This window comes from Chiloscyllium plagiosum, unplaced genomic scaffold, assembly GCF_037043375.1.
Source record: "Chiloscyllium plagiosum isolate Xiang-an unplaced genomic scaffold, Cpla_swu_hap1 HiC_scaffold_1, whole genome shotgun sequence".
Taxonomy (NCBI): Eukaryota; Metazoa; Chordata; class Chondrichthyes; order Orectolobiformes; family Hemiscylliidae; genus Chiloscyllium; species Chiloscyllium plagiosum.
In genome coordinates, this window is record NW_028270139.1 from 38119581 (window position 1) to 38145306 (window position 25726).

The window sequence follows — 25726 nt, forward strand, 5'->3', positions numbered from 1 at the left end:
CAAACTCCACACAGACAGTCACCTGAGGCTGGAATCAAACCTGGGACCCTGATGCTGTGAGGCAGCAGTGCTAACCACTGAGCCACCATGCCGCCCAAAACAAAGATAACTTTGTATTAAAAAAAGTTGGAACACATTTAAAACTGGAAACAAGAGTTAAGTAGTTTAAAAGTAGTTTAAAGTACTTCAAGAAAAAAGTAGTTGAGGATAGATAATGTCAAAAGTTACTTGTCATGCTGTTGCAGTCGGGCTGGTTTAAGGTTTAAATCATCAAGCCAGGACAGTGGAACTTTACTATCAGATGATTGTACCTGATTTGAGAATAAGTGAGGCTGTTCACCTTCGTGAACAAAGGATAAAATCGAAGTGACAAAATGAGGTCATTGCCTCCAAATATTATTTATTCTACAAAGGTCCTTCTCCTTCCTTATTTCAATTCACATTTTTGAGTTCACATATATGAAAGAAGCCCTGATACAAAGTGACAACGCCAATGGATGAGTCGTCAACTATTTTCCCAAGGCTAAAATGAATATTTCAAAAGCAAGTTAGATGCAGTGAAATAAGTTGTGCTTTTGTGATATTTTATGTATTTCATGTATAATCTAGGTAAAAGCTAAATCAGACAGTAAAATTAAAAGGTAAAGGCACCATCATCTTACCAGTCCATAGGCTACTCTCCAATTGGAGAGACACATCTGATTGTGGTTTAACCTGAGGGGCACCACACCTCAGGAGAAGGAAAAGGTTGAGAAGGAGAATTTTTCAGTTACCATCAAATAATATTATTGAAAGGGAGTGATTTAAAGCACAGCCTACACACTTTGCTTCTTTTCATCATGTAATCTGAACTAAAGCAATTCCACACTGCACCATACACATGACCTACCAAGTAACAGTCGCCGAATTGGTGAGACTGGGCCCACGTTCAGGATATGAAGCTGCAATTCTCAGCATTATTTAATTACCAGCTTTGCTGAGTTAGGCTTTAAAGATTGCACTTCTAACCTAATTCACAAGTGTGTTTGATATTAGAAATAACATTGATACTTTTCACATTGCTACCACCTGAAACAAATCTAAAATGATACAGGAAATTCCAAAGTTATTGGTAATAAATTCTCTCTCAAAAACCAAAGATGGTTAATAAAGTTTTGTTGTCAGAGGATTGCAAAAAAAAATCTTGGAGTTCTATTTTTAAAGATTTTGACAGAAATATATATTGCCTTGGGTCATAAAACTTGTACTGCATTAAATTTTCCTTGATACAAGATTTGCTACACAACATTCTTTATAAATTCTTTTTTATTGTTTTTTGTTTTTGTAGAGAAACTATTTACTCCTTGTTCCAGATTCTCAGTAGCAAATGCCATTTCATAGCAGATGGTAGCACCTTCACATTGTAACTAACCATTATAAACAGCTCAGGAATGGGAATTAAAAATGGGAAACAAAGAAATGGCAGAGACTTTGAAAAAGCATTTTGTATCTATCGGCATAGTAGCTTTAGAAAGAGTTCCAAGAACAAAAGAAAAGAACGAGAAGCTAAAGGGAGGAACTTGAAACTAGCACAATCACTAAAGAAGGATTCAGAAAACTAATGGGACTAAAGGCCGATAAGTCTCCTAGGTGTGATGGCCTGTACTGACTGCAGAGAGGGTAAATGCATTGAGCTTAATCTTCCAAAATTCCCTCTGACTCAGAGGTTTGGAAAGCTTCAAATATAACATCCCTGTTCAACAAAGGAAAGAGGCAGAAACCTAATTAATCTATCATTTATCAATAGAAAAATGCCAGAACTCATTAATAAGGAAGTAATAACAGGACATTTTGAAAATAAGTCATAATCATTTTATGAAAGGGAAATCATGCTTGACAAATGTATTAGAATTATTGAAAGATGTAACAAATAGGATGGATAAAGGGGAACTAGTAGTTGCAATGTACAAGGATTTTCAAGAGACATAAGGGTCTACAAAAAGGCTTATTGAAGAAAATAAAAGCTCATGGTGAAAGTGCTAAAATATTAATATGGATAAACGATTATTTAATGAGCAGGAAACAGAGTCTTTGAATAATTGGCTCACTTTCAAGTTGGCAAACTGTAACTAGTGAAATGATGCAGGGATTAATGCTGGGACTGAGCTGAAAATGTGTTGCTGGAAAAGCGCAGCAGGTCAGGCAGCATCTAAGGAGCAGGAGATTTCGACGTTTCGGACATGAGCCCTTCTTCAGGAATGCTGGGACCACAACTATTTATAATCTATATTAGTGACTCAAAAGGGACAGACTGAATCGTAGCCAGATTTGCTGATGATACATAGGAAGGCAGGAAAGCAAGTCGTGGAGATGATACAAAGAATCTGTAATGGAACATAGACATATTAAGTGAGTGGGCAAAACATTAGCAGAAAATGTTTGATATGAAAATGTTAGGTTGTCCAATTTGGCGGGAAGAATCGAAAATGATAATATTATTTCAGTGCAGAAGGAGCCTGAGTATTCTTCACTACAGAGGATTTTGCTGTCCCTTGTACATGAATCACAACAAGTCAGGTACAGCAAGAATAAAAGTAGGGAAGTCTTATTACAATGATACTGGGCATTCATAACTATCTGCAGTACTCTGCATAGTTTTGATCTCCTTACATTAAGAGGAATATGCTTGTATTTTTGAAGCAGTTCAAAAATGTTTGACCATGCTGGTTCCTGGGGTGAGATGTTGTCTCATAAGGAAAGGTTGACCTTTAAGACTCAGTCATCAGGCTATTGGTAAAAGAGCATTTTTGTTTGAAGGATCAAGATGGAGAATTAGTTTGGGTAGAGCTAAGAAGCAGGAAGGAGAAGCAAATATTGGTGGGAATTGTTAACAGAAAGTGCAATATGAATGTAAGTGAGCAATGAACATCATGGTAGAATGTAAAAGATTCTATCCACATGTGAAGAGAATCACTAGCAAAGATAAATGTGGGCCCACTACAAGTCGGGAGAGAGGAATGAAAAAATGGTCAAGAAACAAAGCAATCACTTTGTGCCAGTCGTCACAGAAATAGCAAGTGACTAAGTGACATGTAATTGAACAGTTAAAAGAAATTAGTACTAGAAAAGCGATAGTACTTGAAAATTAACTGAACTAATGGTTCATATATCTCCTGGACCAGAAGAGTTTCATCCCAGCGTTTAAAGAAGTACTAATATACAGTCATAGTCATAGAGACGTACAGCATCAACCCGTCCATGCCGACCAGATATCCCAACCCAATCTAGTTCCACCTGCCAGCACTCGGCCCATATCCCTCCAAACCCTTCCTATTCATATACCCATCCAAATGCCTCTTAAAATGTTGCAATTGTACCAGCCTCCACCCCTTCCTCTGGCAGCTCATTCCATACACGTACCACCCTCTGCGTGAAAACATTGCCTCTTAGGTCTCTTTTATATATTTCCCCTCTCACCTTAAACCTATGCCCTCTTGTTCTGGACTCCCCCACCCCAGTGAAAAGACTTTGTCTATTTATCCTATCCATTTTGTTAACCTCTAAAAGGTCACCCCTCAGCCTCTGACACTCCAGGGAAAACAGCCTCAGCCTATTCAGCCTCTCCCTATAGCTCAAATCCTCCAACCCTGACAACATCCTTGTAAATCTTTTCTGAACCTTTTCAAGTTTCACAGCATCTTTCCGATAGGAAGGAGACCAGAATTGCACGCAATATTCCAACAGTGGCCTAACCAATGTCCTGTACAGCCGCAACATGACCTCCCAACTCCTGTACTCAATACTCTTACCAATAAAAGAAAGCATACCAAAAGCCTTCTTCACTATCCTATCTACTTGCGACTTCACTTTCAAGCAGCTATGAATCTGCACTCCAAGGTCTCTTTGTTCAGCAACACTCCCTCGGACTTTACCATTAAGTGTATAAGTCCTGCTAAGATTTGCTTTCCCAAAATGCAGCACCTCACATTTATCTGAATTAAACTCCATCTGCCACTTCTCAGCCCATTGGCCCATCTGGTCCAGATCTTGTTGTAATCTGAGGTAACCCTCTTCGCTGTCCACTACACCTCTAATTTTGGTGTTATCTGTAAACTTACTAACTGTACCTCTTATGCTCGCATCCAAATCATTTATGTAAATGTCAAAAAGTAGAGGGCCCAGCACCGATCCTTATGTCACCCTACTGGTCACAGGCCTCCAGTCTGAAAAACAACCCTCCACCACCACCCTCTGTCTTCCATCGTTGAGCCAGTTCTGTATCCAAATGGCTAGTTCTCCCTGTATTCCATGAGATCTAACCTTGCTAATCAGTCTCCCATGGGGAACCTTGTCAAACGCCTGACTGAAGTCCATATAGATCACATCTACTGCTCTGCCCTCATCAATCTTCTTTGTTACTTCTTCAAAAAACTCAATCAAGTTTGTGAGACATGATTTCCCACGCACAAAGCCATGTTGACTATCCCGAATCAGTCCTTGCCCTTCCAAATACATGTACATCCTGTCCCTCAGGATTCCCTCCAACAACTTGCCCATCACTGAGGTCAGGCTCACCGGTCTATAGTTCCCTGGCTTGTCTTTACCGCCCTTCTTAAACAGTGGCACCACATTTGCCAACCTCCAGTCTTCCAGCACCTCACCTGTGACTATCGATGATACAAATATCTCAGCAAGAGGCCCAGCAATCACTTCTCTAGCTTCCCACAGAGTTCTCAGGTACACCTGATCAGGTCCTGGGTATTTATCCATATTTAACCGTTTCAAGACATCCAGCACTTCCTCCTCTGTAATCTGGACATTTTGCAAGATGTCACCATCTATTTCCCTACAGTCCATATCTTCCATATCCTTTTCCACAGTAAATACTGATGCAAAATATTCATTTAGTATCTCCCACATTTTCTGTGGCTCCACACAAAGGCCGCCTTGCTGATCTTCGAGGGGCCCTATTCTCTCCCTTGTTACCCTTTTGTCCTTAATGTATTTGTAAAACCCTTTGGATTCTCCTTAATTCTGTTTGCCAAAGCTATCTCATGTCCCTGTTTTGCCCTCCTGATTTCTCTCTTAAGTATACTCCTACTGCCTTTATACTCTTGATTTACACCTTGATTTATACTCTTCCTTTATACCTATACTCTTGATTTAGTAACATATCATGGGAGCAGGAACGAAAAAGTGAATTTGACTATGGTGACAGTTTTGTGATGAGAGGCACAAAGAATCAATTTTGCGCTCATGACAAGATACTGCCACCAAATTGGGGATTAAATTAACTGCAAATGGTGCTGTGAAGTCTATTGAGGTTCTTAAAAGTGAAGTGCTCGAGCAAAATAAATACAGAAACAAAAGGAGAAGTCACAAGTGACTGGTAAACTAACAGAACTGTGCAGTTCGACGGTTGGCCTTAGTTTTAATGAGGAAGACAATGATAATGCAGATTTAGATGAGTGGTGTTTATTTTTATATTATTATTTTTTTTTGCAGATCCCATTTCAGATTCTTCTTTACAGGCTGATCGGTCTTTGGAATGTACAGCTGTTTCACTTAATTCCCAATAATTTTACTGCTGTAGTCCAGGAACAACATTGACAAGATAATAATCTCGCTGATGTATCTGCTGTATTGTTGTTGTTGTACCTGTTCAGCTTGGCTTGTCTTGCTTTGTTGCTTTTTTGTTCATTTTGATGATTGTTCTTTGTTTATGGGATATGGAGGGAGGCCGTTGTTCTTTCTTGATGTGTTAAAAGATAAGGCTGGCCAGCGGTAACAATTCTTCCACATTTGGTTAAGCAAGAGCCAAGATCTATCAGACTAAACTCCCAAGCTAAAAACTGAGATATGGTGTGTGTATGTGTATGTGAGAGAGAGAGAGAGAGAGAAAAAAGAGCTGTACAGCTAATAGAAAGTTTCACCCTTGGTGATTCGGTTTGAATGCACATTTGTTGGTTGGTGATTGAATGTTTGTGCTTTGTTCCCTTGAGCTTGAGATCTGGGACTGTTTGGAATCTGATTTCTATTATGGAAATTTAACATGATTTCTTTTAAGGTTAAGGATTTTATAGTGATTATGAAATAAAATATTAATTCCTGTTCTTTTTACAGGCCATGACTGCCTTACTATCAGTTTCAAACTAATCTCTTTTATCCTTACATAAAAGCCAACCTTATTCAATTTCAAATCTGCTTAATAAGGAGGAAAACAGCATTATAACCTTTTTATTGTGTTTCAGACTCATTTGTTTCCACTTAATTTTAAGACTGATGTGTTTCATTGGTGATTATGATGTGCCAGCCGTAGCTTTATTCAGAAAGACCCCTCTCTCAATTACAGTTGAAGTTTCAGTTCAACATTAGATTGTAATAAATCATCAAAAAAAATCTTATGGTTAATATCTGTGTCCTTGGATTCAACCATTATTCATGCATTAGTAGCTTTTTTTAAACTTGAATATACAAATCCTTTTAAGGCAGCTCCAGTTATTTGACCTATAGCATTGTAATTGAGCAATGACTGGTCAGGACTACTTAAGAAAACTAATTTTGGATTTAAATTAAAGGACGAAAACCGGGCAATTATAGTGGATTTCTAAGTTGGGAACTGTATGCATTTTACATTTTAAATATTAAATACTGAATAAATGAATTTCCAATTTATATATAATATATCAATATATATTTATAAATTATATAAGAAAATAAAATGTTTTATGTTACTCAGATATTATAAAAAATGACCATTGATATATTACCACAGAGGAGATCCGCTCTCAAAAACAAGACATTGAGAACTAAGCTCTGTTAATTCTCCAATGTCCACAAAAATAATTGAAAACTTACTTATTCTCCATAATCTTCTTCAGATGTATCCACAATCAGTAATGCATAAAGTACGCTTGGTACCAATCCACTCAGCGCTCTCTCCAAAGATTCAAGCTGAATTCTATCCATATCATTAGGTGTCCCTAACGATGAATCTGAGGTAACCTTCGCTGTCCACGACACCTCCAATTTTGGTGTCATCTGCAAACTTACTCACTGTACCTCTTATGCTCACATCCAAATCGTTTACATAAGTGACAAAAAGTAGTGGACCTAGCACCAATCCTTGTGGCACTCCACTGGTCACAGGCCTCCAGTCTGAAAAACAACCCTCCACCACCACCCTCTGTCTTCTACGTTTCAGCTAGTTCTGTATATAAATGGCTAGTTCTCTCTGTATTCCATGAGATCTAACCTTGCTAACCAGTCTCCCAAGGGGAACCTTGTCGAATGCCTTACTGAAGCCCATATAGATCACATCTGGATGCAGATGTGGTTATATTCTGTAATTCTATAGATTCTGGAAAGACTCCTGCTGACTAGAAGATAGGAAATGGAATCTACTATTCAAGAAGGGGTGAAGAAATAGAGGAGAGAACTTCAGACCTGTTACATTCATGTAAAGATGCTAGAATCTATTGTAAAGCATGTGATAGCTGATCACCTCTTTTAAGTGGCCAAATTACATAGAGGAGTCATGAAATTATGGAAGATAAATCACTTTGACAAGGTTTTTTGAGGGTATTACTTGTGGCATTAATAAAGGAGAACTAGTGGATGTGCTGTTTTTCGATTTTCAGAAGGCTTTTGATAAACTTCCATATAGGAGGTTGGTAAATAATATTACAGCACATGGGATTGTAGGGAATAGATTAGTATAGATAGATAATTTGTTAAGAGACAGAAAGCAGAAAGTAAGAAAAACGGGATCATTCCAATGCTGGCAGGCAGTTACTAATAGTGTATCACAAGAGTCAGTGCTAGGTCTACAACTATTCACAATCTGTATAAATAATTTAGCTGTGGGGACAAATTGTTAGTGTTTCCAAATTTGTTAATGACACTGAATTGGGTGAGAATGCAAGTCGTGAGGATGATGCAACGAAGCTTCAAGAGACTTGGACAAGTTAAGAGAATGGGCTAGCATATGGCAGATGGAATATAATGTATCAAGTATTCACTTTGATAGAATACATCAAAAGACAGAATATTTCTTAAATGGTGACATGTTGGAACTCAGGGTGTCCAACGAGTTCCGAATGCTCCAGTCTCCTTACCCATTACTCCTTTACTGGTGCCCATTCCTTAATTTAGAAATCTGTCCTATATCTCTGGCCTGTCCATCTCCCCTCTCCTTTAAGACCATCTTTAAAACATACATCAATGACCAGGCTTTCGATCACTTATCCAGCATCCAGTAATTTGTCAAATGCTAGCTCTGTGCAGAACATTGTAATGAGTTATTCGGTTAATAATACTCTATGTGAGATTATCATACTGCACATGTAGAAGAAAGACATTTGCTTACATCAAAATGCCTTTTCTTATTCTGTGCTTTCCTGCGTTGTCATGCGAATGAAAGAAACAGATATACTGACAAGCTGATGGTGAGAGTGGTGCTTTGTGTTTAAAAGGCTGTGTGAGGAAATAGATGAAGTCTCAGAAGGTGGCCATGGTCCTCTGAATGAAACTTTCTTAGTTTGTTTCACCATGTTCTGTCATTACTCTGAAAGCCTGATATTCACAGTACTTTATAAACCTTTGTGAGAACATTGCTGCCACAGTCATACAGAGTTAAAGCTCCTACAGTATCGCATCTTTTGAAATATTCTGGGGCAGATTTTCAACATGGCATGCAGATTATATAGCTTTCTGATTACCCAGGCATTATAGAGAGTGTTTAATTATTTCCATCGAAATGAACAGAAATTAAGTTTGTTTAGATTCTGCAATAGGTGGCCATTTGGCGACAGCAGTTTTACAGTTGGGTAACAAATGAAAAATCTGCACCATCTGTTTCATTTGTGTAAAAAGTCAGTGAACATCTGAGATGTTGTGGTACGTAAGTAGATAAGTAAACCGTATCAAGGTTGTCTCTGTATATCTACGGGAAAACTAATAAACTGAATTTTCACAATTACTCAATGTAATACACGGACTTAGCAAATTGTTACTAAATTGCCCATTCTCTCACGAATGAGGCCATTCTTTTCTGAGCCCTGTGGCAGGGGATTTGGACGCAGGGAAAACCAGGAAAATAGGGGTTCCATGCAGGCCTACATCTCTGCAACACATTCCCATTACTGTGGAAATTTAGCAGGGACAGAAACAAAGGAAACAGCTAGCCAATTTGCATGACTACAGAAGCCTCCAACTCTGAGGCTCCTCCCCTTACCCCCACTACCACTACCCAGTGATGGGGGACCCCCACTACCACTACCCAGTGATGGGGGGGGAAGGGGGGGGGGGCATGCAGCACAGCAAGAAGCTCCATTCCCCAAAGGCCTTCTTTTACTTCCTGCTGAACCTGCGCTTTTACAGGAAGAGTGGATTGTTGTTGACTCAGATGACTTGAAGTTTGTAATCAGTGCTTATCATTTATTTCATTATAATATCTCAGACCTTTTGTACTTACTGACTACACAGAGTAAAGATACTGCATGGGCCAAAGGCAAGAACATGGAGTTAGACCAAAGATCAGCCATGATCTCGTTGAATGGTGGAACAGGCTGGAGGGGCTGAATGGCCTATTCCTGTTCCTATGTCTCTCAGTGTTCTTCCATTCAAAATTAATCATGTCACTGAGGTGAAGGTGACAGCTGTAGACATCAAGGCCACATTTGACTGAGTGTGGCATCAAAGAGCCCTCGCAAACCTGGAGTCAATGGGTATCAGGGGGCAAAGTCTCCGCTGGTTGGAGTCATACATGACATACAGGAAGATAGTTGTGGTTGTTGGAGATCAGTCATCTCAGCTCCAGGACATCTCTGCAGCAGTTTCTCACAGTAGTGTCCTAGGCCCAACCATCTTCAGCTGCTTCATTAATGACCTTCCCTCTTTCATGAGGTATGAAGTGGGGATGTTCGCTGTTAATTGCACAATGTTCAGCACCATTCACAAATTCCTCAGATATTGAAGCAGTCCATGTGAAATGCAACAGGATTTGGACAATCTCAAGGCTTGGGCTGACAAATGGTAAGTAACATTTGTGCCACACAAATGCCATCTCCAATATGAGATCATGTAAACACCCACCTTTGATTTTCCATGGTATTACCATTACTAAATCCCCCAATATCAACATCTTGGAGGTTACCATTGACCAGAAACTCACTAGACTCACATTGCTACGAGAGCAGCTCAGAGGCTGGGAGTACTGTGGTGAGTAACTCACCTCCTGACTCCCCAGAGCCTGTCCATCACCTACAAGGCACAAGTCATAAGTGTGATGGAATACACCCCACTTGCTTGGACGACTGCAACTCCAAAAACAGACAAGAAGTTTGACACAATTCTGGACAGAGCAGCCCTCTTGATTAGCACCACATCCACAAGCATCCACCAACAATGCTCAGTAGCTGCAGTATGTATTGCCTACAAGAAGGGCTGCAAAAATTCATCAAAGGTTCTTAGACAGCACCTTCCAAGTCCTCAACAGCCTGCACCTAGAAGGACAAGGGCAGCTTGTTTAACACCACCACCTTCAAGATCCCCTCCAAGTCACTCACCATCTTGTCATGGAAATGTATCACAGCTGGCAATGCCCATGTCCAATGAGTGAATAAAACAAACACTTCTCCAGTTTGAACGTGACTTGCCACTTGGCTGCCCATTCTACCAAACTGTCCATAAGCCATTATGCTAATCAATATTTATTATTTTAAAATAATGTCAAAGATGTACCAGAATATTTTGCATTGAACCTTGTTCTGTCTGTGGCAGAATAGAATGACTTTTCGTCCAGTTGTATAAACATTGGATACACATTGCTGTCTTGTTCCAGAATGTTCCACACAGAGGAAGTTGCAAAGATATAACAGGCACCTTGTGTTGCATATAATGCAAAGCATTTTGAGTTCCTAAATTGTATAATATCTCTATTCCTTTTTTCTATCTGCCAGCTACCTTGCTAGCTGTCTCAATGGAAGCACTCTTACCTCAGATTTAGTTTTGGTTTCATTTCCAGGACATGCACACACAATCTAATCTGATCATTTGATGCCATACTGTGGGGCAAATTGCAGGTATGAAGGAGAGGGTAGAAATTAGTCTATATCCATTTTTGGCTCCATGACCTGGGACTAGAGTTATTCATGGAAGCCCGAGGTCAGCCAAAAGTTGGGTCTCAGGTCTCGTCTACATATCCAGCATGAGATTCCATGCCAGTTATGCCTTCACAGGCAGCTTATCCTATGGCAGTGAAATTTGGAACCCTTCAGCAACTGAGACACATTCCCAGGGGAGAGCTAAACCAGTAACAAAGCTCATTGGCAATGTGTGGAGTCAGAGATAGTACTCCTGCCCCTACTGGATCTGCAGAAAATATTTTCTAAACAAGTTCCTGACAATGTCTGTTTTGGCCGCACAGACCACTGAAAAATCGTGTACGGAGCATAATCTGTTAATGGTGGACTAATTTTAAGCTCTTCTAAGAGGTATGATGCCATGACTTCACACAGTCAAAGGATCTAACATCTGGTATAGGTCTCCGTCTTACAAGAACTATAAAGTAAATGCCATAAATTTGGTAGTGAGACTTAAAAATTGGAGGCAGGCTAATCCATGGCTAAGAAGTTGTATTTTGCATTTAAAATTTTATTTTTAACTTGTTTCTCATGTTGTTCATTGAAGAGATTGTAGCAACATATGTTTTAGCCAACATAAACTAAAATAGATTGATGTACTGTTAGTCCTCATTTAAAGTTGCAACATTTAATATCGTTTTGATTTAATTTTGATAAAGTAATGAGGCCTATAATGGCTGGAGAGTTACATGATTCATTTTAAAGGTAGTTCCCCACATGACTTACAGCACCTCCTTGTGCCCAACCCTCTGATTTGCAGCACCGCATTTTTTAATTTATTTCACTTTATATATAATTTCATTTACCAATGTAAGCATTTAGCAATGTAACATATCTCAACTTTATAGGAGATAAAATATTAATGTGTTTAGTCTACTAAAGAAGACACTATAGAACCTAATTCCATTTTTAATATTGATTCCAATGGGAACTTTAGTTTCACTTAAAGTTGTGATTTTCAGGAGAGCTACAATAACTTTAAGTGAGGACTTGCTGTAATGCATTCCATACTGTTTTTGTTTGTGGGGCCTTGTCATAGTAGAATTGCTGATGACTTTTGCCTACCCATTAATAATGAAGTAATTCATTAAATATGATTATTTTATAAGGTTTGAGGGATACTGTAACAAATTACTGAAATACAAACTTTTTCTCTTGACAAATTGGGAAATAGCGTTTTCACGATTCTCAATTCTAACTGTAATTAGCCAGAAACTATCATTAAGTGCAGCTTTATCCATGCTAATTTACTGCACATTTCAGCTCAACATGAGTAATTTTGATCATTTTCAGATTAGCACTGTCAGCACTGATTAAACTATATTAAATAGTAATTAAAGTATTTTCTACAAGCACAATAAACCTTTTGCTTTATACACCAACAATTAGTCTGAAGCACAGAGTACTAAACTGGGTCATAAAGTGTGAATTGCTGACAGGGCTCTAAAACTGCTAATATGGGCAGTGCCTTCTCCATGATAGGTGGTAATTACAAACACAGAAGCTATTTCTCCCTCAAACCTGCTCATTAGGACAGCAGCTACATTTGCAAATCTTTAGAGTTTGCTTTTCATTATCTTTCTCTACGTCCAATTTATTTGTTCCTGAAATAAAACAAAGAACAGAAGATGCTGGAAATCTGAGACAAACAAACCCAGAAATCGCTGAAAACCTCGGCAGGTTGAGCAGCTTCTGTGGAGACAAAACAGAGTTGACATTGCAGGTCTAGTGATTAGATTAGATTAGATTCCCTACAGTGTGGAAAGAGGCCCTTCGGCCTAACAGGTCCACACCGATCCTCCAAAGAGTAACCCACCCAGACCAATTTCCCTCTGACTAATGCACCTAACACTATGGGCAGTTTAGCATGGCCAATTCAGTTGACCTGCACATGTCTGGACTGTGGGAGGATCTTTCTTCAGAACTGAAATAAAATCACTTGATTTGAAACATTAACTCTGCTTTCTCTCGACAGATGCTGCCTGTCTTGCTGAGTTCTTCAATGATTTCTGTTTTATTTGTTCCTTACCTATTTTTATCCTTTGTAAAGGCTTCTTTCTGTTCCTTATTGAGAATTCAACTACTTTTAATTGGTGTGTGCTAGTGCACTGGTCCGAAGAATAGGTCAAAAATTCCCACAATGCCAGGGCAGAAGGAATCATAGCTTGGGTATAACATTACAATATTTACATATAGCAGATTTGATAAGTTGGTTCCGGAGTCAAACAATTGATCTGAGCTCAATCAGACTCCAGCATAGATCATGAAATCTGTCATAGATCATGAAAACAGAATCCTAATATTAACTTCATTTATTCATTCTCAGAGGTGGGTGTCATTGGCTAAACCAGCATTTATTGTCTATCTTTCATTGCCAGAGGGCAGTTAAGAGACAACCACATTGTGGATCTGGAATCACATGTAGGCCAAATCTAGTAAAGGCAGCCATTTCTTTCCCGAAAAGATATTAGTGAACCAGGTGGGCTTTTCCACCAATCAACAAGAATTTCATGGTCATCGTTAAGACTCTTAATTCCAGATTCTTATTGAATTCAAGTTCCACTACTTGCCATAGTGGGATTTGAAACCAGATTCCCATATCATTACCGTAGGTGTCCGGAATAATAGCTTAGCGACAATACCACTAGGCCATCATCTTCCCAAACAGGCCATTAATTGGAGTTGAATGGGCTTCTTGTCTCCCCACTCCCAACTGTGCTCCCAAATGATGCTGTGCTCTTATGGTGGCGAGATGCAGAGCTACCTTCCAGGAATGTGAATCTCAAATTATCCCACAGCCTAGACCATGTTGTCAGAGGATCAGGTTAGGGGGATAGAGAGAACAACATGAGTTTTCAGTTAAAGATTATACAGGAGAATATGAAATACTTTGCAGTTTGGAAAGAGTAAATGTTGAAAGTTATTTACAGGTCCAATTGTGTGATTTCTAAGTAAGTAACAAAGGCAATCATTTATGAACCAAGCTTATATATCAATAGGTAGATTGGTGAATACATCTTGATGACTGAATCAAGATAGAAATTGTTTACACTACCTTTTTATTGCGTAGACTTGTTAAATAAAATTATCTTTTGCTTTGCGAATATATTCTTCCTCACTTCAAGTGATTTAGTGTTAATATTCAAAAATCTTAAGATTCTCAAAACTATTTCCAGAGTTAGTTTAAAAAGTATTAGTTAAATAATGAAAAGTTATTAACAAAATAACTAGGCAAAGACTAAAATAGAACAAATAATTTGCATGGCAGTGTAAAATATGTGTACCTTCATCAAAGGAGGCAGTACCCACATGTGGGAATTGACACAACTCTACATAAAATGAATCATTCCCCCATTTCTTTTTGTCAACAGTCAATGACAAAAATCATTGTCAAAATAATCACCAAAAGAGTTGTGCCACAGCTGTTGTGCCACAGCTTTAAGAAAACAACGTTGAAATTCAGTTAAGTGGGAATGCTTTGCCACAGAGAATAGATGAGACAGGAAGTTGTAGGTCTCAGAAACCATCTCTCTGACCTATTCACCATCCCTGTGCTCCCCTCTCTCCCCTCCCTCATTTGGTATCACTGTTCAGTAGTGACTGCCTGTGTCAGTCAGGCAAGGTTAGTGTCGAGAGTGTGGCGCTGGAAAAGCACAGCAGGTCAGGCAGCATCCAAGAAGCTGGGGAATCAATGTTTCGGGCATCTGAAAAGTTGATTCTCCTGCTCCTCGGATGTTGCCTGACCTGCTGTGCTTTTCCAGCACCATGCTCTCAACTCTGATCTCCAGCATCTGCAGTCCTCTTTCTCCAAGGCAAGGTTAGTGCTCATAGACTTAGAAATTTCTGTCTTCTAATTTATATGATCATAGGTAGTTACAGTAAATCCTAATCAATAGTAGTTTTGTACTCAGCTATGCCCCTGCAATGGCCATATTCTCTCACATGTAGACAGATTGTCAGTATATTTTATAAAATCCTTGCCTAATTAATATGATCTTTGTATTCAGGAGTCACGATCAACTCAAATATTTTCATGTTTCCTGTAATGTTTCTTCTTCCAGTGAGAGTGGTGAGAGGTATAAAAGAATGGACCTTGCTGAGAACAGAAGACACCTTATTCAAAATGAACAGATTGCACATGTACAGGACTGGGACCAATGTCTTATGGGCAGCTGCACAATAGGACTGGATAGGGTTCAAATTAAATTGTCAGAGGGATGAGCACCAGCATATAGAAGCGGAAAAGAGGAGCAAGGTGCATCAGGCGAGGGTGCTGGACTTTACACTAGAGAAGGCAGTAGCTCTATGTAGCTAGGAGTGTACTAAGAATGAGGAATGAAGACTATGAGGAATGCAAAAACAGGATTACTATACATTTACATCATCACTCCAGGTGTAATGGATAAGGTTGGTGACCTGAAAGCACAGCTAAAAGTGACGATTAGTTTTAACAGCAATGTGCTTTAAAAACAGTGCAGACTGGATCATTAATATTCAAGAATGCAAAAATTCAAATTCTTCAGCGAGTCTCAGGAAAATGTGACTTGTGCACTTTTATGGCTCATAGACTGTACATTTGACCTATTGAATGCAATGATAGCCTTCTCACGTTGGGTCAGTTTATCAAAGCAGTTTGTGCCCAATGCTGGAGTGCTTGAGGAGCTTGGCTAAAGTCATGGGCCAGTCAGAACAGCTCCCTTCTTTTGCAGTTTTGCTTTTAGATCCCCAAAATATCTTGCGTGGATGGCTAGTACCACCTCAGAGTGAAGGGTAACAATAAGAGTTTTCGGATGAAAAAGGACTCATATTTAATCTGACACATGACAGAATCCAGCCTTAAATTTGGCAGAGTTTTATACAGAGCCTGGAGCTGTGGAAATACTTGACCTACCCATGTTGTAGCTTCTTTTAGTTTGTATTGCAGCTTCCACTGCAGCACAGGCTGAATGCACCCACCAATGGAGTACAATAGCAGATGGTCAGACTATTGCAATTCAATTTGAGCTGGTTGCCCTCCTTGTGGCACAGTGGTAGTATCCCTGCCTCCTGGATGAGAGGAAATCTGGTTCAAATCCCACCTGTTTCACAATGTGTATAATAACATCTCCAAACAGGTTGATTTGAAAAAAATACATCTACGCTGGTTACTGTGCTGCTGCCATCGTGGATGTTAATATGATGTAGTCCAAAATTCTCTGCTTCACTGAGGTGTCCTCCCAGGAAAGCAGGCACCTGCTGCTTCTTCTTGCACAAATATGTTGTATTCTCTCAGGAGGATAGTATTTGTGATTCCACAATAACTCAACAAAGTTACCCGTCATCACCAACACTGTCCATCCCACCTCTGAGAAAGTGAGGTAGGTGACGGCTCAGTATTTAGCACTGCTGCCTCACAGCTCCAGGGACCAGGGTTCAATCAGGCAACAGTCTGTGTGGTGTTTGCACGTTCTCTCAGTGTCTGCGTGGGTTTCCTCCCACAGTTCAGAGATGTACAGGTTAGGTGGACTGGCTATGCTAAATTGTCTGTAGTGCCCAGGGATGTGTAGGCTAGGTGGATTAGCCCTGGGAAATACAGGGCTACAGGGATGGCATAGGGAGTGGTTCTGGATGGAATGCTCTTTGGCGGGTTGGTGTGGACTCGATGGGCCAAATGGCCTACTTCCACACTGTCGGGATACTGTGATAATAATTGGAGAACTGGCACACCAGCCAGGCAGAGCTATTTATAACTCCAGCCTGGCATTTCAGTGTTACATTGCATGCAGATCTGTTTTTATAAAAATAGTTCAGCCTGAAGCCAGTGAAAAGGAAAGCTGTCACTCAAATCAAAGTTAAACTTTAACAATGTATATCCATTGTGACAGCTCTCTGCTCAAATCATTATTTTGGAGCAAAACATAATCCCCTTTTTTGTAAATTCCCTTGTCCCCTCATAGGTTGGAATGACAATCTGAGGCAGGATGGACAGATGGAGAATAAAGGATGGCAGTTGCTAAGAATGTGAGCAAACTCCTACAGGAAGCTTTTGTTGTGATCACAGACTATTTGTTCATTAAAGGAGTGGAAACCATTCCTGTTGATGGAGACACAAATGCATTGATGATGCCTTGTAGCTCAGGAAATCGAGTGATGGAGCTGAAACTCACTTTCTTCTGTTATGAGGTAGTACAGTGGCTCAGTGGTTAGTATTGTTGCCTCACAGTGCCAGGCACCCGGGTTCAATTCCAGCCTCAGGTCACTGCCTGTATAAAGTTTGCACATTCTCCCCTTGTCGGCGTGGGTTCCCTCCGGGTGCCCCAGTTTCCTCCCACAGTCCAAAGATGTGCAGGTTAGATGGACTGGCCATGCTAAATTGCCCATAGTGTCTAGGGATGTGCAGACTAGGTGGATTAGGTATGGGGAATGCAGGGATAAGGTGGGGGTGAGCTGGATCTTCAGAGGTCAGAGTAAACTTGATGGGCTGAATGCCCTCTATCTACATTGAAGGGATTCCATGACCTGTCCACATGTTTGTTGCAAAATAGATTCACTGTCCAGTTCTGGCAAAAAGATCATTTGTGCCCTGTAGGATGCAGTGGAGATACAACTGTTTGCAAGATGACACTAAAATCTGGAGCTCCGCATGAGGCAGAAGCTGAAACCACGGTGACCGACAGCCTCTAGCAGAGTGCAGCAGTGAGGAGAGTGAGGAGAGGGATACAGATGACAGTGACAATCTGCCTGGAGACTCACACAGTCTCCTGCAGCTCTGCTTTCTATGTTATCTCCTGGAAGATCCAACCTCTGGAATCAATCCTACTTTGAGGATTTGCTTCTGTTGTCTTCTTGTAGTTCCCTCTTCTCTCATGCCATCCTGATGTCCAGATTTCTAACCTTCCTGTGAGGCTGTTGCTCCCCATCACCACTGGGCTCAAAACTCTGACAATCATACCCTCTTAGACATTGGAGCTTTCCTTGCGGGTTGGCAGTCACCCAACTATCTTGCCAGCCTTGCCACCAGTTGTTTGGTCCCTGCAATGTCAGAAGGGTGCCAATCTTATTCAAAGCATGGGTGTTGAGTACTCACTTTCCCAGGCACCTCCTCAGTGTCTTGAACCTCTCAGGGATAGTGCACTGAAAATTTAACCTGCAATTCCCAAAGTGGTCACAAATGCTAACGATTTATAAAAATATGCCAAATTCCCCAATTCACCTGTCTTCTAGACCCTAGTTTGAGAGAACAGAGGTTTCTGTACTTAACAAGAATGACTATTTATGACAAATAAATAGATTCTAATACTGATCAACAATTGTAAATTACTGGCATAAAACTGTACTAGTTAAAATCATTAGCTCTTTTATAAACTCCTCTTCTAGATACATATACAGACGCCCGCAGATGTGAGGGAAAGATTGTGAAGGCAGTTTAGAGGTCCCTGACTAAGATTATTCTTGTGCCACCTCTTGTGTCAATTTTACTTGCTTGTAGAAGTTACAGGGTTACTAGTTCACACTTATAAAGGCATTTGAGTTGTCAAAATAAAAGTCACAGTATGCAGCACTTGGACAAGGGGAATAAACTGGCTATCTTCAGTCTTGAGATGCTTCTCAGTGCAGAGCAAAACATAGTCCCTTCTCCTCCAGAGGTCCAAAACATTCACACCCCCAACCTGTGGAGCCTGGAAACCAATCACATAGTTGTTGGCAGGCAGAAGGCCTTTGTCATCAATAGATAACTAGTCCACAAACCAATCAGCTACTTATTGCCAGCCAAAACTGCATTCATGCACAGCCCCATGATTCCAGCTCGTCTGCAAACCAGTCTCCCACTCCTGTCTAACAAGCAGCTGCACAAACAATCCTTCCAATGAATGTCACGTTCCTTGCTTTTAAAAACTGCAGCAATCCTTATTTGTTCAAATAGTATTTTTTTCTCCTTTCAGTTCACATTCTGAACAACAAAAAAATACAGTCTTTACATAGCATGAGCCATGTTGTGTAAATATGGTACGAGATTGTAAGTGCTACATGATTACTGTATCTTGTTAGTCCCTCCCCACATCACCCAAGAAAGGCAGCATTCTACAGAAGGGGAAATCAGCTCCTTGCCCCTAAGACGTCTCTGAGATCCTGGATTCTGTTTGTGATCTGTGGCCTTCAGGCACCTCTTTCAAAGTCATCTGTGATTACTTCTGTTTCACAGAGATGTCTAGGATCAATCGACAATGGCCAATGGCATGGTTAAGATTGCGTGTGACAAGGATTTGTATCCTACATATCTGGACACTGTTTACATTTCACATGAAGGGTATTATATTTACAGTTGGCTACAAGCTATACTGTGAAAGTGCCTGATTACTGTAACTGCCCTTTGAGCAGCCTCACATCACTCACAAGTACTGCCCATATGCTCAGGCTGAAAAGAAAGATTCACCTGCCCACTTCAGGAGTGGCCACAGCCATTTTCCATTTCCTGTACACATTTTGCAGTCATATGAATAAGCACATTCCAAGGTCCAGCACTCCATGCTGAGGGACACTGCCGAGGCGCAGTGGGGATAGAGTAATATCTGAGGTCTTCCTGCTGAAGGGAAATAGGGGTCCGTTCAATTATCTGACTCTCCTCGACCTCAATGCAAGTAAATATAGTCTGGTTCAAGTCAGAGATGCCTTTTGTTTGTTTAGATACAGTCAAACTCCAATGGTTGTTTCCTTGATGTGCCACTTTACAGAACTGAACTGCATTTGTGATTATGTACATACATAGTTATTTTTTATGAATAAAATATATTTTGAAATTTAAAAAATATGAATATCGAAGACAACAAAGACCACACTTGGTAGACTTGGTGCAGTGATTCATAGGCTCAAAGCACCGTCAGACATACCTAAAAAGGAGCTGTTGACCAGGTGAAAAAGCAACAACACAAAGCGAATTACATACCAAACAGCAGAAGCAACATGCAATAGACGGGGCTATGTGATTTCACAAACAAAAGATCAGATTTCAGCTCTGCGATCCTGCCACATCAAGGTCTGAATAACGGTAGACAATGAAACAAGTCACAGAAATAACACAAATGTCCCCAGCCACAGTGATGGGGGTGGGGGCGGGCAGCAGCACAGGCATCAGTGCAAATAACAAGGCTGAAGCATTTGCAAGCATCCAAGTGGATTATTCCTTTCCGCCTCCTTTTGAGATCATCAACATCACAGATGCCAGCCTTCAACTAATTCAATTCACTTCACTTTATAATTAAGAAATGGTCAAGGACACAGCAAATTGTGAAGACTATAACAATTCCAACAGCAGTATTGGAGGATTATGTATCAGAGCTAACCAGGCCCCTTGGCAAGCTGTTTAACAACACTGACATTCATTTGACCATGTGAAAAATTTCCCACACGTGTCCTGTGTACAAAAAGCAAGAAAATCGACCTTGACCAATTACTGTCCAGACTACTTTTGGTTGTCAGGAAAGGAATGTAATAGGTCATTGACTGTGCAACCATGTGGCATTTACCAAGGAATAACCTGCTCACTGATGCTCAGTTTGGCTTCCAGCAGGATCACTCATCTCCTAACTTTACTATAGCCATGGTCCAAACAAGGCAGCATTTGACTGAGTATAGTATCAATGAGCCAGGGTAAAACTGGAAACCAGAAGAAAAATCCTCTGCTGATTACAGTCATGCTGAGCACAAATGAAGGTAGTTGTGGCTGTTAGAGGTCAGTCACCTCAGATACAGGACATCTCTGTAGGAGTTCCTCAGGATAGTGTTCTAGATCTAGCCATCTTCAGCTGCTTTGTCAGTGACCTTCCCTGCATTGTAAGGTCAGAAGTCATTGATGATTGCTCAATGTTTTATACCATTTGAAACTCTTCAGATAATGAAGCAGGCCATGCCCATATGCAGCAAGATCTGGAAATGTCCGGGCTTGAGCTGAGAAGTGAAATGTAACATATGTGTCACACAGGTGCTAGGCAATGATCATCTCTGAGAGAATCTAACCATCATCTATCAACATTTGATGGCATTATCATTACTGTATCTCCTACTATTGATATCTTGGATTTAGCATTGACTAGAAACTAAACAGGAACAGTTATATAAATACTAAGGCTGCTCGGGTATGAAATGCTAGAAATCCTGTAGTGAGTAACTTTCTCCACAGTCTGTCCACCATTTAAAACGTACAGAAGTGTGATGGAAAATTCTCCACTTAGCTAGATGACTGCAGCTCCAATACCACTCAAGATTCTCGACACCATCTGGGCAAAGCAGCCTGTTTGTTTGGCAGCCAGTACACCATTTTCAAATTCCTCTTCAAGCCAGGAATCATGCTGTCTTGGAACTATACCACCATTCCTGGGTCAAAATCCTGGAGCTCCCTTCTAACAGTGTTGTGGGTGTCTCTACGCCCCAAGGACAGCTGTTGTTCAAGAATGCAGCTCACATCCTCCTGGAAATGAGGGATGGGCAATACGTACTACCCTGGCCAGATACACCCCAAGGCCCATAAACAAAATTGGACAAGAAGATAACAAAAATAATTGTTTTTTTAATAAATGCATTATAAATTCCACCTGTTAACCCTACATTAATCTACTATTTAATTCCTAGCCTTCAGGCCAGAGATTGATAAATTCTTGATGTCACAAGGAATTAAGGGCTACAGGGAGAATGCAGGTAAGTGGAGTTGAAATGCCCATCAGCCATGATTAAATGGCGGAGTGGACTCGATGGGCCGAATGGCCTTACTTCCACTCCTACGTCTTATGGTCTTATAATAGGAAGCATGGCTAGAAGTTATAAGCCCTGATATTAATATCTTTTATTGAGAAAAGATGAGTGGAGCTGACTGAGAAGTTGCTTTGTGTCAGAACAAGTTCAGCCAAGCAGAGAAGGGTTTGGGTGAATGGGGTCTGATTGGGCTCCTGTTCCACTAAACCAATTTCTTCTCAATTTGACTTTCTTCTGTTCTCCCCTTGTCCAGTTTTGCCCAAACTACATCAGTGACAGCTCTGGAACTGGCTGAAGCAATGTGTTCACCAGATAATCCTGTTTGGGCATTTTGGGAAGGACGTAGAAGCAAACTATTCAGAGTGAAGGAAGTTTGACATTGATGGCAGCCAAGGGAAGATCTCCAGTAGAAACGATATCAAGGACAATCACATGCAATAGTTTGGTGATTAATAATGAATTCGTGGTCCGGGGGCAGTAGCTCAGCTCAAAGCTTTTGTTCAATTGGTCTTCAATTAGTTTTCCTAATACTACCTTCAAGATATCAGAATTTTTTTTTTATTAGATGGCCATTGCTTCTAACCATGAAGTGATTTTTGCCTCCACCTGATGCAGCAATGCTTATGTTGTTTGTGATGATGCCTCCACTTTAACGAGGTTATTTTGCCTTTGTTTTTTTCAAGTGGGGTTGTTAAGGCAGAGATGCCAATATGCCTGAACTGGCTACTTTAATAATGATTAACAGATACTGCCTAAGTCAACTATCAAAGGCCTTCAGGATTTGTTTTAACAGTTGTACAATGCAAGAGGATGGGGCTAGTTGTCCCAGTTCAGGTTTTTTTTCTAGTTTCATTCAATTTGAAGTTGCTGGTCACAGAAAGCTGCAGTAGAAGAGGTTCTGTGCTTCAGAAAATGGTCTCTGGCTGACCGTATCTCTCTCTAAGATCCCTCCTGTAAGAACCTGGGTTTGCATTTACCTTTTTTACCAAGGGACATGTAAATGGGATGTTGCAGGAAATTGGAACAGCTCTTTGTTAAGCTAGACTGAGTCGCTCGGGCTTTCAAGTAGTTGTTATTCTAAAGTCTGTTTTCATTTGCTTGCGTTTCATTTGGTAGGTGTGTACATTAATTCTATTTTGCTTAAAATTGGTTTGATCAGCTGCATCATTCCTGGAATATTCACCTTACACCTGCTTAAAACAACTAGAAAGGTTAGCATCTGGGCTACCTTCTTGAAATGTTTTGAGGGGCTCTGTCCATAACATGTTCCCCATAATGTAAAAAATTGGACGTGTATATTGCTGTATTGAAGAATTTAATAGACAGCTATTACCACTAACTACTATACTCAATCACTATGTAACAATTGATTAGCATACTTCAAGTAGAGTATCATGCGTCAGTTGATCCCCAGGGTTAGAGGAAGTATGAGACCTTTATGCCCTCAGGTCACATGCGATGATACAGTGACAATATTATGCACGTCACTTAAAGGAATACTGATCATGGGAGGTAACATAGATTCTAAAAGTCGATGGGAAAAATATGACTTCAGTTCTGTACCAAACAGCCTGAAAGCCTCCTAGCAACTATTCAAAGTGCACTCCCAATGAATGAAGTACTGCACTGCGAAGCAATGTGAAGCTATTGCCATTGTGCTGATTAACATTAGTTTACATATTTTTAGTGGGTCCAACGAGACCTCTGCAGATGCAGGGTGTAACATCAGTCAAAGTGTTTCTCTTTCATGAATTTAAGAACTAAGGATAATTACAGTTAAAGTCAAAAGCTCAATTGTTTTGTGGGGGAGCACATCATTAGAGAATATACTCATCTAAATTGTTTTTACTGATGCTGATAACCTTTCTTTTGCTTTACATCCATGATAATGATCTTTATTACTTTGTTTCCCCCCCACCAGCAAAAATATTTTCTTACTAGAAGTGATGTGTAGTGTCACACTTGTAAAAAGTGGAATTATGAAGCAAAATTTTGAAATCAACACTTCAAACATATTGGATGTAAGAGGTCAGGTGACTTTATTTCTGTTCACCAATACACTCAGAACTACAATGCACCTTAGTGAATCTTCATTCATTTGGATTGTATTTGGAGGTCTCATATTGATAATATTGCTGATCCACATTAAATTACACTTCAACTATATCCAGGAACTTTGCATTGAGTTTTATTGGGTGGAGGGGAAGGATATATTGTTCTTGCCCACAAGATGAAATGCCCAGATTTCCGACCGACTCAATGCCCTGCAACAAAAAAAATGATGCAAACAGCCTTAAGAAGGCGAGAATGGGAGGGCCACCCCTCAGTGAGAAGAAGCACTTTCCTAGAGAGCTGCTGACCAATTAAATCGACCGGATACCGCAGCACTGTCAACCACCTATTTCAGTGGTTACATAAACTGCATTATATCATTGTCAAAAAGTGTGGCGCTGGAAAAGCAAAGCCGGTCAGGCAGCATCTGAGGAGCAGGAGAGTTGACGTTTCGAGCATAAGCTCTTCATCAAGAATGTGAGAATGGCCCCGAGGGGGCTGAGAGATAAATGAGAGGGTGCTAGGACTGGTGAGAGGCTAGCTAGGAAGGCAATAGGTAGATGAAGGTGGGGGGTGATAGTGATAGCTCAGAGAGGACGGTGGAGCAGCTAGGTGGGAAGGAAGATGGACAGGTTGGACAGTTCAAGACGGCGGTGATGCATTGGAGGGTTGGATCTGGAATAAGGTGCGGGGGAGGGATGATGAGGAAACTGGTGAAATTGACACTGATTCCATGTGGTTGGAGGGTCTCAAGGGGTTCTTCCTCCAGTTGTCGGGTGGCTTGGATTTGGCAGAGGAAGAGGCCAAGGACTTGCATGTCATTGGCGGCAACTGTTGCCGCGATGTTGACCACCTCAACCTGTCCACCCCTCTCACCTTCACAACGCGCAGCCCTCCACTCCCTCTGCTCCAACCCCAACCTCATCCCGAAACACAAAGACAAGAAGGGGGCGCAGTGATAGTTCAGCGCACCAACCTGTACACCACTGAAACCAGGCGCCAACTCACAGACACCTCCAACTACCACCCCCTCAACCACGACCTCACCTCCCATCACCAAACCATCATCTCCCAGACCATCCACAATCTCATCTCCCATCCACAGCCTCCAAACTCAGTTCAAGAACCCTACATCGCCTGAGTCTACTTCTTACCCAAAATTCACAAACCTGACTACCCCAGTCAAGCCATCGTCTCCATCTGCTCCTGCCCCACTGAACTTATCTCCTCATACATTGACACAGTCCTGTCCCCTTGGCCCAGGAATACCTTCTCCCACTACCCCCTCCTGTAAAAACACTATCCCTTATTCCCAAATCCTCTGGCTTCACTGCATCTGCTCCCAGGAGGAGCAATTCCACTCCAGAACATCCCAGATGGCCTCCTACTTCAAGGATCGCAATTTCCCTTCCCACGTGATCAAGAAGGCGCTTCCAGTGCATCTCTTCCACTTCCCGCACCTCTGCCCTCAAACCCCACTCCTCCAACCACAACATTGACAGAACCCCCCCAGTCTTTACCTTCCACCCCACCTACCTCCAAATATAGCATATCATCCTCCGCCATTTCCATCATGTACAGTCAGACTCCACCACCAGAGATATATTTCCCTCCCCACACCTTTTAGCGTTCTGCAGAGACCATTCCCTCCGTGCCTCCCTTGTTAGGGCCATGCCCCCCACCAAACCACCCTCCACTCCCAGCATCTTCCCTTGCTGCCGCAAGATGTGTAAAACCTGCGCCCACACCTCTCCCCTCACCTCCATCCAAGGATCCAAAGGATCCTTCTACATCCAACAGAGATTTACCCGTACTTCCACACACAT

General features: G+C 40.9%; 1 protein-coding gene across 5 annotated transcripts in view; it reads right to left on the reverse strand.

The window, feature by feature from the left end:
* Positions 1–25726, reverse strand: part of mapk10 (mitogen-activated protein kinase 10) — a 210687-nt gene that overhangs the window by 134265 nt on the left and 50696 nt on the right. The window lies entirely within an intron of this gene.